Here is an 18,325-nt window from a genome sequence, read left to right on the forward strand (position 1 = left end):
TATAGGCTACAAAGAGAGAGTGCAGCACAAGTCCTCTATTACACAATGTATATCTAATCCTATAGGCTACAAAGAGAGAGTGCAGTACAAGTCCTCTATTACACAATGTATATCTAATCCTATAGGCTACAAAGAGAGAGTGCAGTACAAGTCCTCTATTACACAATGTATATCTAATCCTATAGGCTACAAAGAGAGAGTGCAGTACAAGTCCTCTATTACACAATGTATATCTAATCCTATAGGGTACAAAGAGAGAGTGCAGCACAAGTCCTCTATTACACAATGTATATCTAATCCTATAGGCTACAAAGAGAGAGTGCAGTACAAGTCCTCTATTACACAATGTATATCTAATCCTATAGGCTACAAAGAGAGAGTGCAGCACAAGTCCTCTATTACACAATGTATATCTAATCCTATAGGCTACAAAGAGAGAGTGCAGTACAAGTCCTCTATTACACAATGTATATCTAATCCTATAGGCTACAAAAGAGAGTGCAGCACAAGTCCTCTATTACACAATGTATATCTAATCCTATAGGCTACAAAGAGAGAGTGCAGTACAAGTCCTCTATTACACAATGTATATCTAATCCTATAGGCTACAAAGAGAGAGTGCAGCACAAGTCCTCTATTACACAATGTATATCTAATCCTATAGGCTACAAAGAGAGAGTGCAGTACAAGTCCTCTATTACACAATGTATATCTAATCCTATAGGCTACAAAGAGAGAGTGCAGCACAAGTCCTCTATTACACAATGTATATCTAATCCTATAGGCTACAAAGAGAGAGTGCAGTACAAGTCCTCTATTACACAATGTATATCTAATCCTATAGGCTACAAAAGAGAGTGCAGTACAAGTCCTCTATTACACAATGTATATCTAATCCTATAGGCTACAAAGAGAGAGTGCAGTACAAGTCCTCTATTACACAATGTATATCTAATCCTATAGGGTACAAAGAGAGAGTGCAGCACAAGTCCTCTATTACACAATGTATATCTAATCCTATAGGCTACAAAGAGAGAGTGCAGTACAAGTCCTCTATTACACAATGTATATCTAATCCTATAGGCTACAAAGAGAGTGCAGCACAAGTCCTCTATTACACAATGTATATCTAATCCTATAGGCTACAAAGAGAGAGTGCAGTACAAGTCCTCTATTACACAATGTATATCTAATCCTATAGGCTACAAAGAGAGAGTGCAGCACAAGTCCTCTATTACACAATGTATATCTAATCCTATAGGCTACAAAGAGAGAGTGCAGTACAAGTCCTCTATTACACAATGTATATCTAATCCTATAGGCTACAAAGAGAGAGTGCAGTACAAGTCCTCTATTACACAATGTATATCTAATCCTATAGGCTACAAAGAGAGAGTGCAGTACAAGTCCTCTATTACACAATGTATATCTAATCTTATAGGCTACAAAGAGAGAGTGCAGTACAAGTCCTCTATTACACAATGTATATCTAATCCTATAGGCTACAAAGAGAGAGTGCAGTACAAGTCCTCTATTACACAATGTATATCTAATCCTATAGGCTACAAAGAGAGAGTGCAGTACAAGTCCTCTATTACACAATGTATATCTAATCCTATAGGCTACAAAGAGAGAGTGCAGTACAAGTCCTCTATTACACAATGTATATCTAATCCTATAGGCTACAAAGAGAGAGTGCAGTACAAGTCCTCTATTACACAATGTATATCTAATCCTATAGGCTACAAAGAGAGAGTGCAGTACAGTATGCTTGGGAAGGGAGATTTGTGACCCAGAGAGAGAATGGTAGACATAGTTGTGGCGTACAGTCTAACATACTATACACACAGATGCCTTTTGAGTGAGTACAGTGGGCTATGCTGCTGGAGGTTGAGCGTCTTGTGACCTAGAGAGAGAATGTTAGAGAGAACACAGTATGCAACTTGAGAGGCTTGTGACCCATTTGTAGATGATGGGACAGAAGATTAGCAGGAGAGAAAATTAAAACACAGACAGGCAGAGAGGAGAAGAGAGGAGAGGGGAGAGACAGAGAGAGAGAAAGGGGGAGGGGAGACAGAGAGGATCATGGAAAGAGAGAGAGAGGCAGAGTGCGTGTCGGGGCCAAGTAACGTCTCCGGGCGGGCTAACAGTCAGCCAGCCTCGTAAATGTATCACCACTCTCTCCAAGAACAGCTGGAATAGGATGGGGTGAAACTATTCCTGGAACCTCCACATCTGGTAGTGTGTGTGTGTGGGTGTGTGTGTGGGGGACTGTGTGTGTGTGAGGGACTGTGTGTGTGTGTGGGACTGTGTGTGTGTGTGGGACTGTGTGTGTGTGTGTGGGACTGTGTGTGGGTGTGGGACTGTGTGTGTGTGTGGGACTGTGTGTGTGTTGGGTTCACTGGAAACACAGCCACAGTCTTGGCGGATACAGTGCCTGTGTAATTAAGCATTTGAGGCGAGGGGTTCAGCAGTCGTTTTTTCCCATGAAAAGCCCTGATTGATCAAGTCAGGCCAACATTTCTCAATACAAGATCGTCTTATGATATTACAGTCCCACATCTCTACATGAAGGTGTGAGCATTGGTGACATCACATGCCAATAGACAGAGCAAGCAACCTCTATCTTCTGAATCTACTTCACTAACTCTCTGTGTAGCAACCGACTTTACGACTTGAGTCATGCTGGTGTAGCCGCGGTTACTACTACAAGTGTCAACAATTGACAGCTTGAGTTCAGAAAATTCCTGGTGTTGTGTCCGGTTGTGCCCCACCTCCCCTGTTGCTCTCACTAGTGCTCTTGTTATGAGTATTTTGAGGAATGTCCCTCAAGGGCCAATCAGCAGCGGGTGGTGTGATTATGACTCCTCCCCCCCTTCCATTGTCTTAAAGAGACAGCCTCAGGCTCTGACTCATACTCTGTTGCCTCAGGCACAGTGGAATTTGACAGTGGAGGGAGATAAACTGACTTAGTGACCGAGACCTTGCAGAATATTGAAGGCTCCATGCTAGCTTTACCTGATGGCTCTCACTTCCTTGTTGAAGACATCTTCACTTTGATTGGTCAGATGAGTTCAATGAGGTTGTGACCTCAGCAACCCAAAATAAACTGGGCCATTTTGGGGTTAAATCTCATTTCACTGTTGAATAGGCTAGTCAAACAGTAACGTGGTATTCATTCATAGGCCTACTGGCAGAAACTAAGTGAGGATTTTTCTTTATTTCCTTGCTCAAGTCTGTACAGTAGGTCTATAAGTTGTTTAACTTTCCCTTACCGGATGCTGTATATGTGGGCCAATGGTGTGTGCCTGTGAGTTGACACTTGTGTGTGTTCTGTTTCGGCAACATCTTGTCCTGCACTAATTTCCTTCATTTGAAGGTTTACATGAGAAACACACAAACAGTAGTTGCCAAGCAACAGTCTTGAGTGCATAACAAAATGGCCGTCAAGTTCTCACTGTCTGCTGAAAGACCATGAGATACAGTAGCTCCAGTGTGTGACCGATAAGAGATAAGTCTCTCCCATGGGAATCTCCTTCACTTCCTGTTTAGAAATGCTCCATATTGTAGTCTTTTTTTAACCTAAAATCCTGTTCCTTTATCTTTGGACTCTCACTACTGTAGCTCTTATCACACATAATTGCTGGTCCCAGAGGGGCACTACAAAACATTGTAGAGGATGTGTTCTTCTCACCAACAACTAGATATAATCCCAATCTTAATGGCCGTCAGATGACTGCCCTCTGTTGTCAGTGAGCGTTGTTGAACATGAACTAACCGAGGGAAGTTACTTAGTTAAATGTTAGTTAACATCCGTCACTACTACAGACCTATTCTATCCTCTGCGTGAGCCTAATGTTATGTGGTACTAGTGTCGCATGACAGAAAAGATGTATAATGAATTATTGCCCTATATTGTAAAAAGTTACTGAATCTGTATCAAATACACTCTGTTAAACTGTCGACCTTGTATATTATATTTGTACTACCTATATTTTAGGCCGTCATTGTAAATAAGAATTTGTTCTTGACTGACTTGCCTAGTTAAATAAAGGTTAAATAAATAAAACCATTTGTTTTTTAAAATTACACTAGTATAGATCTATAAAAGATTAAATTTTTTTCTTCCCCTAGATGCTGCGTATACATGTGGGACAAGTCAGTTCAGGTGTGGCAACGGGAAATGTATCACCAGCCGGTGGATGTGTGACGGAGGTGATGACTGTGGTGACGGAACTGACGAGCTGCCAGCCGCCTGTGGTGAGTAACTGACTCTTCCTCCTCTTTTACTCTTCTTCTCTCTCCTCTTTCTTTTCATACTCTTCTTCCTCATCCTTCGTCCTCTTCTTCCTCATCCTCCTACTCTTCAGATAAGATAGAACTGCTAAGATGTGTCACACAGACTCTAATGTCTCTATCTGTTCATGTCTCTCTGTGTCTCCAGAGGCTAAGACCTGCCTGCCCACTGAGTTCAGCTGCGGAGGCCCACTGAACAAGTGTATCTCCGGAACGTGGCACTGTGATGGCAAAGCTGACTGTGACAATGGAGCTGATGAGAAGGGCTGTGGTAAGATAACAGTACGGATGTAGGATCTTAATTTGATCACCCTGTTGCAGGAGAACTTTCCTGCAATGCAGAACATTTAACATTTGTAGTGTATTTGAAGTTTAAGAAGGCTTATGAAGTTCGTAAATTTCCACTTTGAAATTTGACTCGAAATGTCCATTAATTATAATCCACGTAATAATTCACATTTCCGGTTGCTGCAGGATTATTTTCCTTCTGAAGCAAACTGTCTCAAATTAAGATCCTACATGTTTACATTCACTAGTCTAGTCCAATAGTGTATATGCTGTAGCCAACTCTTCTATCGTTGTCATACCTGATTACACTGCAGTCATCACCATACCGAAGACAAACTGTTCTGTTCAACACTGATTACCTCTGTAGTTAGTGCATGATGATGTGATAAGACTCCAGTTTGTAATCACTAACTGGTACAATCACCACATGACTATGGTCCTTGTGTCTACTCTGCACCCATTGAACCCTTAGACAAAAACCTCTCATTCTTTCAGTGACAATAACATTATTTACAGATATAATAACATCTTAAAGGCACAATAGAGTACAAATACTGTCACCCAGTCCCAAACCTTCCATATCCCTAACCCTGCAGCCCTCGCTCTCCCTTCCTCCCTCCAGCCGCAAAGAACTGCACCGACAACGAGTTTCGCTGCTCCAACGGTCAGTGCATCGCCGTCTCCTTCGTGTGCGACAAGGACAACGACTGTTCCGATGGTTCTGACGAGACTTCCTGTCCCACCGCCACCTGCGGTCCCAACGCCTTCCAGTGTAACAACACTGTGTGTGTCCCGCGTCTCTGGGCCTGCGACGGCGACGCCGATTGTGCCGACGGTTCAGACGAGTGGCCCCAGAACTGTGGCGGGAGGGACACCAAACCGACAACAAAGCCCTGTGGGCCACATGAATTCCACTGTGGGAGTGGGGAGTGTATCCATAGGAGTTGGAGCTGTGATGGAGGCAAGGACTGTCTGGATAATTCAGATGAAACCAACTGCAGTGAGTGGAAGGGTTTTTGACAATATTCAACTCTGCTTCTGTCCTTTCTCTCTGAAACATTTGTGTTTTTTTCAAAAGCAGAAATATGCTTATTTAGTTAAGCGTTTACAAAAACAAATGTTCATCTTCCAAAGATATATATATATATACTGTATAAACAGATACTAAACTAAGGGACTCTTCAGAGAAAATCCCAATCGCTCTTTCTTTATGTGTCCATCTGTCTTGTTGTATTGTTTATCTAACCTCTCTCTCTCTGTCTCTCACTGTCTCTCTGTCTCTCTGTCTCTCTCTGTCTCTCTCTCTGTCTCTCTCTCTGTCTCTCTGTCTCTCTCTCTGTCTCTCTGTCTCTCTCTCTGTCTCTCTCTCTGTCTCTCTCTCTGTCTCTCTCTCTCTCTCTCTCTCTCTCTCTCTGTCTCTCTCTCTCTGTCTCTCTCTCTCTGTCTCTCTCTCTGTCTCTCTCTCTGTCTCTCTCTCTGTCTCTGTGTGTAGGTCGGCCCACTTGCCAGCCAGATGAGTTTCAGTGTAATGATGGCTCCTGTATCCATGGTAGCCGTCAGTGTGACCGCCAGTTTGACTGCAGGGATCTGAGTGATGAGATGGACTGCAAGAGCGGTGAGGCTCAGCCCTAATGGACACACACACACACACACACACACACACACACACACACACACACTCTCCCTATAGCTGTACTATATGTCTAATAATATTCTATTCTTTCTTATTCTCCCCCAGTGGATGCGTGTGAGGGCCCGAATAGCTTCAGGTGTAAGAGTGGGGAGTGCATCACCGTGGACAAGGTGTGCAACGGGAAGAAAGACTGCCGAGACATGTCCGACGAACCTATCAGGGAGTGTGGTGAGTTGGAACCGTAGAGATATCCTGCGTCCCAAATGGCACCCTAATCCCTGTTTCGCCCGCTACTTTTGACCCTGGGCCCATAGGGATCTCCCTTTACACCCACATACCATTCAGTGGAAAACAGAGGAGAGAGACCACATCCCAGCTAGGAGAATATGATAGAGACAGCTAGCCAAGTGGTTCAGGCCAGTCTGGTCTGGCCAAACTAGTTAGTGGTTGTAAAGAGTGAGGTGACTGGTTTAGTCTTGCCTAAGGGAAAAGGCTGTCATCATGGACATTGAGGATAGGATGATGGTTGTTTCTTATAGTTTTCTACATAGATATATTTCTTCTAACTGATTTCCGGTCTGATTCTGCAGGCAACAACGAGTGTTTGACCAATAACGGCGGTTGCTCTCACACCTGTACCGACCTGAAGATTGGCTTCAATTGCTCCTGTCCTGCTGGGTACAGTCTGGGGAAGGACAACAGGAAATGTGAAGGTGTGTGGAAATAAATGTTAATATGGCACTGAGACTCTGAACTCAGATCAGAAGATTGTAATGACTGAGCTCTAAGTCACTATAGTGACGAGTGCCGGATAAGATCGCAGGACATTGGATTTGGATCAAATCATACTATGAATTGCCACAACTGACCCCTGACCCTATCTTCTGACCTCTAACCCTGTTTTCCTCCTCCTGTAGACATTGATGAGTGTGCTGACCCAGACACCTGTACCCAGATCTGTGTGAACATCCTGGGAAGTTACAAGTGTGAGTGTGAGGAGGGCTATGAACTGGACCCCAAGACCAAGACCTGCAAGGCTGCCACAGGTACGTGTGAGATGGAGGGACACACTAGCTAAGCTACATTCTGACAGCCACCCCGGCATACCACTTAGAATGGATGCTTGATAGATTGCTTGCTAGTGTAGATATATGAACAGAGCCTTGGGAGCAATTCTGATATAGTCTGAACGAATTAAAGCAAAGAAGAGGTTTCGGTAGCTTCTCTGAGGCCTCATTATTAAACAACTTTCTAAATGAGATGTAAATATAGTTAAGTAAAGTGGCAGATTTGAGGCCCACTTTTTTTTACTGGAAATGACAACTTTTATGTTGTGATGTAAACAGTTGGGTAAAGTGGCAGACTTGAGGTCGAAATGTAAAACCTTCTAAATCTAGTTGTATGTCTTCCAGGTACTGTCCCCTACCTGTTGTTCACCAACCGCCACGAGGTGAGGAAGATGACTCTGGACCGTAGCGAGTACGTCCCTCTCATCCCCAGACTGAAGAACGTGGTGGCCCTGGACATGGACATGCCTGGACACAAGATCTTCTGGTCTGACCTGTACCACAGGAAGATCTACAGGTGAGGACCTGCTGGGGGAAGGTGTGTGTGTGTGTGTGTGTGTATGTGTATATATCTCTGCAAACAGACAATATACAGTATTTGTTAGTTAACAAACATCTATTTTGTCCTGCACCCTTCCCCAGCGCCGACATGAACTTGGCAGGGAACTCCTCCCACCACAACGTGGTGATTGACAGCCAGATGGAGGTGCCGGAGTGCCTGGCCGTCGACTGGATTCACGGTAACATCTATTGGACGGACAGTGTGCTCCAGACCATCTCCGTGGCAACCACGGACGGAACACGGCGAAAGACACTGATCGGCGAAGGACTGGAGAAACCAAGAAGCATCGTGGTGGACCCAGCCAATAAGTAAGAAACTTGGGATTTGATTGATTGATTTTATTAACCTTGTTTTCATCAGTATCATGCTCAATAGGGCGTTGACTGCCATGAAAAGCAAAAGATAAATCTTCGACAGGATTCTTTTGTTGTCGAACATATTGGAATAATTGAATGAGTGAGGATCTCTTTCGCAACAAGAAACATGGCAGAAGCTCAACGTGTCTGTGTGTGTGATTTTTCTAAAGACCTCCAGATGTTGTGCTGAAGTGTGTTTGAGGTCGGAGTTTTGACTGACGGTACTGTGTCTGTTTCCAGCTTCATGTACTGGACTGACTGGGGCAACGAGGCCAAGATCGAGAAGAGTGGGCTGAACGGAGCCGACCGCGTCGCCTTGGTAACGGACAACATCGTGTGGCCCAACGGCATCACTCTTGGTAAGAAGAGTCCACTGATTGGACACTGCAATATAGTGATGTGTGATTGGGCACATTGTAATTTGCTGTCTCACGTGATTATTATACTCGTATACAGAACAGTTGAGATTTTGTGTTGTGTTATTGTTGGAAGTTCTATCATACTGTAGGTGTACATTATTTACATTCAAATAATCTGCCTCGTTATCAGGCGTGGAAGCATTGTTTATAAGTGAATGATTATACAGTTGGATTTGTCTAACGCTCCCTGCCTCTGGAACAGACATGGTTAACCAGCGTCTGTACTGGGTGGACTCTAAGATGCACACCCTCTCCAGCATCGGCGTAAACGGAGGAGGACGACACACACTCATCTACAACGAGGACAAGCTGGCTCACCCCCTCTCTCTCGCCGTCTTCGAGGTAAATAGTGATGGAATGTGGACATTAAGGTCTCCCTAACCTGAGTTCCATCTGGAGTATAGTTATGGGCAGGTCCTAGAGGAATTGTAGGAAGGGAAAGGGAGACTTAACTGAACCAGTAGAGTCCAGTCCATGTGGGCAATGGTTACAATCCAACCTCAGAACCTCCTCTAGATCCCTGGGTCGAGCACCATGGTCTCCCCTCTCTACCCTGGCTGTGGCTCCAGAACCTCCTTTAGGTCCCTGGGTCGAGCACCATGGTCTCCCCCCTCTACCCTGGCTGTGGCCCCAGAACCTCCTTTAGGTCCCTGGGTCGAGCACCATGGTCTCCCCCCTCTACCCTGGCTGTGGCCCCAGAACCTCCTTTAGGTCCCTGGGTCGAGCACCATGGTCTCCCCCCTCTACCCTGGCTGTGGCCCCAGAACCTCCTTTAGGTCCCTGGGTCGAGCACCATGGTCTCCCCTCTACCCTGGCTGTGGCCCCAGAACCTCCTCTAGATCCCTGGGTCGAGCACCATGGTCTCCCCCCTCTACCCTGGCTGTGGCCCCAGAACCTCCTCTAGATCCCTGGGTCGAGCACCATGGTCTTCCCCCTCTACCCTGGCTGTGGCTCCAGAACCTCCTTTAGGTCCCTGGGTCGAGCACCATGGTCTCCCCCCTCCAGCCCACACCAACCTGGCTGTGGTAGCTTTAATTAAAGGGGATTTCCAGGTTGAGTCTTATACACCAGCTCGGTTTATGAGTTTAGCCATGCAGCTAGCCAGCTGCTGTATTACAGAAATCCATCCATGTAGCTGCTGAATGGAGACCAAACTGATCTTATAGTATCCAGGTCATAGGAGGTTAATAAGCCCCATATCTGAAACTGTTGGTTTTCCCCAGATACATTAAGTCTTTGTTTGTGGATGAATTTGTAAGTACGCTATGTACTGACTATGATATGCTATGTACTGACTATGTACAGTTGGTTAACATTAAGTACTGTATGTACTGACTATGTACAGTTGGTTAACTTTGTGTACTGTATGTACTGACTATGGTATGCTATGTACTGACTATGTACAGTTGGTTAACATTAAGTACTGTATGTACTGACTATATACAGTTGGTTAACTTTCTGTACGGTATGTACTGACTATGTACAGTTGGTTAACTTTGTGTACTGTATGTACTGACTATGATATGCTATGTACTGACTATGATATGCTATGTACTGACTATGTACAGTTGGTTAACATTAAGTACTGTATGTACTGACTATGTACAGTTGGTTAACATTAAGTACTGTATGTACTGACTATGTACAGTTGGTTAACATTAAGTACTGTATGTACTGACTATGTACTGACTATGTACAGTTGGTTAACATTAAGTACTGTATGTACTGACTATGATATGCTATGTACTGACTATGATATGCTATGTACTGACTATGATATGCTATGTACTGACTATGATATGCTATGTACTGACTATGTACAGTTGGTTAACATTAAGTACTGTATGTACTGACTATGTACAGTTGGTTAACATTAAGTACTGTATGTACTGACTATGTACAGTTGGTTAACCTAGTTTTTCTTCCTGTCTCTCTTTTTTCTGGTTTCTCTCATTTGTTTCACAGGAGAAAGTATTCTGGACCGACATGGGTGATAGAGCGGTCATGAGCGCCAACCGCCTGACAGGAAATGACATCACTGTACTGGCGGAGGACCTAATGCAGCCAGAGGACATCATTGTATACCACAACCTCAAGCAGCCCATCGGTATGGCAACGCACGCTTTTGAAAAACATAACAAATCTTACATGAATAACTGTAATTAACTTTAAAAGCTGAATCAGGTGGTCTAACACTCACTCTCTCTCTCCCTTTTCTCTCTCTCCTATAGGAAAGAACTGGTGCACAGAGAAAAACTTTGTGAATGGAGGTTGTGAGTTCCTATGTCTACCTGCTCCCCAGATCAACCAACACTCCCCAAATACACCTGTGCCTGTCCTGATCACATGACCCTCGGCCTGACATGAGGAAGTGTGTGGCAGGTATGTGTTTTCCTCTGTCGAACCCTATGGAACTTTAGAGGAGAAGGTGCAACTATTGCCCTTTATACCACCTTTCCTGCAGTCAAATGACCAGATCGCCCACCTCGTGGGTGGAATGTTATTCATATCTTCATTATTAATCATCATTAAAATCTGTTTAAGACCAAATATTTTGTAGTTAAAAGCTAGTTCAAAAGCCAATGGATGTCAGGGTTAGTGTTTATCCTCATACTCACTGTTCATGGTCATTGAACCTTTTCTCAAACTAACTGACACGTTCTTGTGTGTCTAACCTCTAACCTTTGGTGACCTTTAACCCTGTCTCTTATCTCAACAGCTCCAACAACTCCCGCTCCTTCCACCACTCCCAAAACTGCAGCTCCCAGCCCTACCAGGGCCCCAACCAAACAGCCAGCTGGTCCCACTTCCACCACAACTACAACTACCACAACTACCTCCTCAGCCCGCCGGGCCCAGCCTCAGGACCCTGATAGGTCCTCGACCACTCACAGTCCACAGGAAACTGCGGTCACAGGTCAAAGTGGCTATGTTGCCATGCCCAAAGTAGCTGAGGCATCACACCATACTGTGCTCTACATTGTCTTACCTATCAGTGAGTATTTTACCTTGTAGTATCAGCATAATGTCTAGTGCACTGATAAATACAGTAGTACTGTAGTAACCTACTCTCTGTTTATGTGTTGACTTATGTGTTGATATACACTGAGTGTACAAACCATTAGGAACACCTGCTCTTTCCATGAGACTGACCAGGTGAAAGCTATGATCCCTTATTTATGTTATGTGTTAAATCCACTTCAATCAGTGTAGATGAAGGGGAGGAGACAAGCCTTGAGAGATTTGAGACATGGATTGTCCACGTGTGCCATTCAGAGGGTGAATGGGCAAGACAAATGTTTAAGTGCTTTGAACGGGGTATAGTAGTAGGTGCCAGGTGCACCGGTTTGAGTGCGTCAAGAACTGCAACGCTGCTGGGTTTTTGACTCTCAACCGTTTTCCGTGTGTATCAAGAATGGGCCACCAACCAAAGGACACCCAGCCAACTTGACACAACTGTGGGAAGCATTAGAGTCAACATGGGCCAGCCTCCCTGTGGAATGCTTTCGACACCTTGTAGGGTCAATGCCCGACGAATTGAGGCTGTTCTGAGGGCAAAGGGGGGTGTAACTCAATATTAGGAAGGTGTTTCTAATGTTTTGTACACTCAGTAAAACACATATCATTGTAAAAGTTAACCTGGCTTTACCTACCATACTTTATCAACAGCAACAATTACAACAACAAGAACTGACCTTTGACCCCCTATCTCCTCTCTCCAGTGATGATGTGCCTGGTGCTGTTTGGTGCAGTGTTGCTATGGAGACACTGGAGGCTGAAGAACACCAACACCATCCACTTTGACAACCCTGTGTACCAGAAGACCACAGAGGACGAGTTGCACATCTGTAGAAACCACAGCCAGGATGGATACACCTACCCACAGGTACTGTCACCTAGCAACCCACCAATCAACCCAGTCACTGTCTTATTACTTATGTAGACTACACGTGTCACCAGGGTTAGAGTTCATTCCATTTAAATTCTCATACTGTGTTAAGATCAATTCCATTTCGATTAAGTGAAATAATGGGATGAATTGCCCATTGTTTTCCTATGTGCAGTTGCAATCCACTTGACCTCAATCCTGCAGGTGTTCTGCAGTGGCTAATAGAAAGCATGTGGTGGTTTTCAGTGTTGTGTGACTTTGTGTTTATGGTTATTTTCTGTCTCCCTCACAGAGACAGATGGTGAGCCTGGAAGAAGACCTGGCATGACTAGTAGAAGAAGAAGAACAAGTGGATATGAAGAATTGTATTTAAAGAGAGATTGTTGTTTGAAAAAGTGACAAACATAAACCGATGGAGGTCATTTTAACCCTAATGCTACTGACACGTCCTTTCCAATCCTATGATGATGACTTCATCTCGATGACCTAAGTTCCTGGCTTCCTGTTCCGAAGATTCCGTTCCGACCTCAACACTGTGCTGCCATCCAAGATGAAGAAGAAGGAAAAAAGAAACTCAGAAAGAATAACTTGGTTGCCATGGAAACCCACCCCCAAAAACAAGGAATGGAAGAAGAAGAAACATATACAAACGGAATCACACAAAAAATGACTTGGTAGCGTTGTGGTCTCGAACACAACCCTGAAGAGAAAAAAAACATCTGGAGGCCATTTTGTCAAACATCGGAAGGACTTGAAAATGAAAGACACAGTAAATGCACAGTTGGACTGTAGTCGTCCGTTCTTTCATAATGTAAGAGTTCTTACCTAGGTGGCCTGGTCCCAAATGTATGTATTTTAGGCTAACTCCTCGTCAGAGAGAAGAATAAATGTCTAAGCACATAATGTACAGATTTGGTACCAGGCTAGGTCCTGGACCTCGGCTATTTGACACAAGGAAGTTCAAAATGACAACCATCTAACACAGCTTCAACTTTGTTTGTTTTTGTTACATATCACTTAGCAGCTCTTTTGTAAATGAGTGTACATTTGGCTACTTACTGTAAAATAGGCAAACTTTTGTTCCAATGTTGCATAAGATTGTGCATAGCACTGTACAGAAGACGTCCTACACTTCCAACCCATTTGATTCTTGAGTTCAGTTGATCCCACTTCCTTTGTCAGCCTGACGAAAGCACTAGAAAACACAATTAGCACAACATGAAGGATGTGTTGAAGATTGTGGGTTTAAACAGGCTGCAGTCAAAAAGCTGTCTTGTCATATCTTTTGAAGGTCGAAAACGGTACCTAGTTTGTATGTTTATGGTGTACTTAACAATGGACATTGAGACCTCTGGATGGCCTTACCATCTGACATTGACACATGCACGTGCCTAGTCACTTAGCACCAAACATCACCACATCTTAAAGTGGAGACTTTCCCAGGGGGGACATTGAACTATGGTGTGACACTACTCTGAGGTGAAACGTGTGAGTTGTCGGCCCTAGTCTGAGTTGAAACGTGTGAGTCGTCGGCACTAATCAGAGCTGAAACTTTTGAGTTGTCATTGGTCTCTTTACATATTGGTGCCTTTGCCATCATCAATGCAAGCATTTCTATACTCACTCCAGCAATGTGTGTAATGTCTAGTGACGTACATGTTCTTACGGTATGTGGTATACAGTGTCTAGAAGAGCCCAAATGCCTTATGACCTCCTTTCACTATAGTCAACTATAGCTGACATGATAGTTATCTTGCCTTGGCACGTGCAGCAGAGATTGTCTCTTGGTAAATATGATCTTATAGCCCCTGTCAACTGTTGCCTTACACAAGTTAGTGAGTTGAGTTGTTGCCTTATTGCCTTCTATCTGGTTATGGCTTTACACGTCTTGTGCATTTTTGATATATTCCAATTTGTGCATCAACAAGTTACATCCAAATCAATAAATCGATGAGCATTGTTTTTGTGGCCAATTTTAAAGATGGCTGAATGCCTGTAGCTGAAGGCTAGTTGAAGGCCAGCAGCTGAAGGCTAGTTGAAGGCCAGCAGCTGAAGGCTAGTTGAAGGCCAGTAGCTGAAGGCTAGTTGAAGGCCAGTAGCTGAAGGCTAGTTGAAGACCAGCAGCTGAATGCTAGTTGAAGGCCAGCAGCTGAAGGCTAGTTGAAGACCAGTAGCTGAAGGCTAGTTGAAGGCCAGTAGCTGAAGACTAGTTGAAGGCCAGCAGCTGAAGGCTAGTTGAAGGCCAGCAGCTGAAGGCTAGTTGAAGGCCAGCAGTTGAAGGCTAGTTGAAGGCCAGCAGCTGAAGGCTAGTTGAAGGCCAGCAGCTGAAGGCTAGTTGAAGGCCAGCAGCTGAAGGCTAGTTGAAGACCAGTAGCTGAAGGCTAGTTGAAGGCCAGCAGTTGAAGGCTAGTTGAAGGCCAGCAGCTGAAGGCTAGTTGAAGGCCAGCAGCTGAAGGCTAGTTGAAGGCCAGCAGCTGAAGGCTAGCTGAAGGCTAGTTGAAGACCAGCAGCTGAATGCTAGCTGAAGGCCAGTAGCTGAAGGCCAGTAGTTGAAGGCCAGCAGCTGAAGGCTAGTTGAAGGCCAGTAGCTGAAGGCCAGTAATTGAAGGCCAGTAGTTGAAGGCCAGCAGCTGAAGGCTAGTTGAAGGCCAGTAGCTGAAGGCCAGTAATTGAAGGCCAGCAGCTGAAGGCTAGTTGAAGGCCAGCAGCTGAAGGCTAGTTGAAGACCAGCAGCTGAAGGCTAGTTGAAGGCTAGTTGAAGGCCAGTAGCTGAAGGCTAGTTGAAGACCCGCAGCTGAAGGCTAGTTGAAGGCCAGTAGCTGAAGGCTAGTTGAAGACCAGCAGCTGAATGCTAGCTGAAGGCTAGTTGAAGGCCAGTAGCTGAAGGCTAGTTGAAGGCCAGTAGCTGAAGGCCAGTAGCTGAAGGTTGAAGACCAGCAGCTGAATGCTAGTTGAAGGCCAACTAAAAGCCACTGGTTTATGTCTGTATGCTGCTCACTGTTCTAAAGAGTTAAGCCATGAAGAAAACACCTTCCGTTTGATTTTTTTATTGAGGTGGAAAGCTGACAAAATAAATGATGGTGAATGATGTTGAATGACATCCTGGTATGATATGAAGATACTAATTATTATTTTTGAGAATATGTATATAGTTTGTATGTTTCTGTAAATACTACATCCTCAGTTCACTGTGGTATCACCCTGTTCATTTTGTACATTTTAAAACGTGAAAAATGTTGTACATATTACAGATTTGTTTTATTTATTTATATATATACACATGTATAAATATCTTGATTGGATGTTTTATTTTCCTAAGCTCTCCTGTCTACTGTGAATGGTTACACAGTTGTTAATATTGTCCCATCATCATAACCAACCAACCAATGTTCATTATCCATTGAATCATTATCTTGGTTGTGTGAATGACACTGCTGGTTCTGAACAACAGTGTAAAGTTCAGATCCATATATAGACATACATCTATGGTTCTGGTGAAGTTGATGTTTGTTCTGTTATATGGTTATGTTTTCATTCACAGCTGATTGAGGATCTTACATTTTATAGACTAAATTGCGCAGTGTTTTATGACATCAGTTGTGGTGTGTAAAGCACAATGTTGTGTACATCTTAGGGTGATACGAGTCCACAGGACAGAGCACCAACTGCAGCTTGCCTGTTACATGCAAATTGCTCTTCTTGTTGAGTCTTAATCTTCCTGTTCAGAGAATCCAATCTCAAAGTGACCGTTGTATAGTTTGTGTTGTGATTATTTTGTTTAATAAAAGATAAATAATGATCAAGTCTTATCCGTCACGTCTCTTTCGTCCCACTGCACAGATACTGTCTTCCTTGTACGGCTGTGTCATCGTTAGAACAAAAAACCACAGAACCTGTACTTAACGTTCTAGCCACTGCACATACTGTATTACTCATCCCGTTCCTGATAACGGTGGGAAGCCAATCTAATAAGGCTTTTTGATGTAGGCTTTCAGTTTCACTGTTTTTTCGGGGCCGAAGGCCTAAGCTACAACTTATTTTTGTTCTCGGTCAGTTGTTGTTAATGCTTCATAAGGTTGTTTTTTGTGCTCAGTATTGTATTCAGTCTCTCTGACATCATCTCCTTCCTGCCAGTGTGTTTCACAAAGCCTTTTACCACCAGTGTAAGTCCAGCTTTTGTTATCACGTGTCAAGGTGAAGATGCAGCAAGCTATCAAATAAATGGAGCCGGCACACTCAGAAACTCCACCACGCATCTGTTCATAAACAATGTTTCATCAGGACCTGATGAAGATCCTTGCAGGAACTAAACGTTGTGGTTAGAACGTTGGGCCAGTAACCGAAAGGTTTCTGGATCGAATCCCCGAGCTAACGAGGTAAAAATCTGTCGTTCTGCCCCTGAACAAACAACTGAACCGTATTCCCCGGTTGGCTGTCATTGTAAATAAGAATGTGTTTTTAACTGACGTGCCGAGTTAAATAAAGGTTCATAAAGAAATAGGTGAAGCTTCAGAGTGCCGGTTCTTTATTGTATACCAACTGTTTTCAGCCCTGCACCCAACCTATTTATTAACCTTTACTTAACTAGGAAAGTCCGTTATGAACAAATTCTTACTGATGAAACATGTCAGTTTGATCACACTTGACTACTAATAAGGAATGCAATGTGCAGGCGGTGTGTTCTAAGCTAATTTAAACACATGTTTTTATTCTCACTGAGAGAATATTCCACTTGGATTACCATTGTGGGAGTAATGCAGTGTTGAGAACAGCCTAGAACTTTGGTCTAACATTTCCTGACCCAATATGTCAAGGTCACACAAATCTATTCTATGATAATCCAGTCATTCCCTGTGAACAATTAAGTTGCTGACTTGTGACAAGGACGTTTACGATGAAGTCCTTGCGACCCAAATTCTCCTTTACAATTATCCAGTCATTTTCATTATACAATAGAGTTCGGATGTATTTGTAACAAGGAAATTAGCACATTTTGGAAAGTCATAAGGCCCTCAGAAAGAACCCTCCAGTCAAGAATGACTCAACTGTACTGTACGTGTAATATCCTGCTCCTGAAAGCCTCAAACTGGATAGTTAGGGATAAACTAATATTATACTCACTGCAGTATTACAGGGTATTTCACTAACCTCACTGAAATGGGTTATTTAGGACAATTACAGTGTGGAGAGATTGATGAATGTGCACATTGTCGCGTTTCATGTTCTCTTTTGAAGTGGTTCATTGGGAACCACCCAAAGTGTACAGTTGGTCTTCACTTTCGAAGGGAAACACCATGACTTTGCAATGAGGGTTTGATTCAAGTTACAGGACATTGGTTTCCCTGAGTCATCACTTGTCTTTGCAATGGAAAATGTGATAGGTAAGTATATATTCCAGGGTGTATATAGGTGTTTCTTTTAACTCGGGTTTTGTGAGGAATTGCCAGTAGACCTACAAATCTAAGTGTATTTCCATCCAGACTTCAGATAATAAAAGGCATAATGAGATACAAAGTTGTGGAGATCAGACAACAACAAAAAACTTGGATTGATCTGTCTGTGAGACGACCCATACATTTCCCGAACATGGAATTACACACATGGGTGAGTTCTAGAGTCTAACTGTAGAACTGTCTGTAGTGCAGATGGTCTCAAATACAGACACACCCAAACAAACTACAGACAACATCCTGTCATCATTTAACATCATCCATAATTAATCCATAATGATGAGTGTTCCTCTATCCTCCCACTCTTCCCTCTATACACCAGAGACTCAATCAGCACTCTACTTGCATAATGGAACAGAGAGAGA

General features: G+C 43.6%; 1 pseudogene; it reads left to right on the forward strand.

Annotated features, from left to right (window-relative positions):
• The window catches only part of LOC135567435 (low-density lipoprotein receptor-like), a 30,622-nt pseudogene extending 14,309 nt beyond the window's left edge, over window positions 1-16,313 (forward strand).
• Window positions 16,314-18,325: the final 2,012 nt, after the last annotated feature.

Source organism: Oncorhynchus nerka, unplaced genomic scaffold (assembly GCF_034236695.1).
Source record: "Oncorhynchus nerka isolate Pitt River unplaced genomic scaffold, Oner_Uvic_2.0 unplaced_scaffold_2057, whole genome shotgun sequence".
NCBI classification, from domain to species: domain Eukaryota; kingdom Metazoa; phylum Chordata; class Actinopteri; order Salmoniformes; family Salmonidae; genus Oncorhynchus; species Oncorhynchus nerka.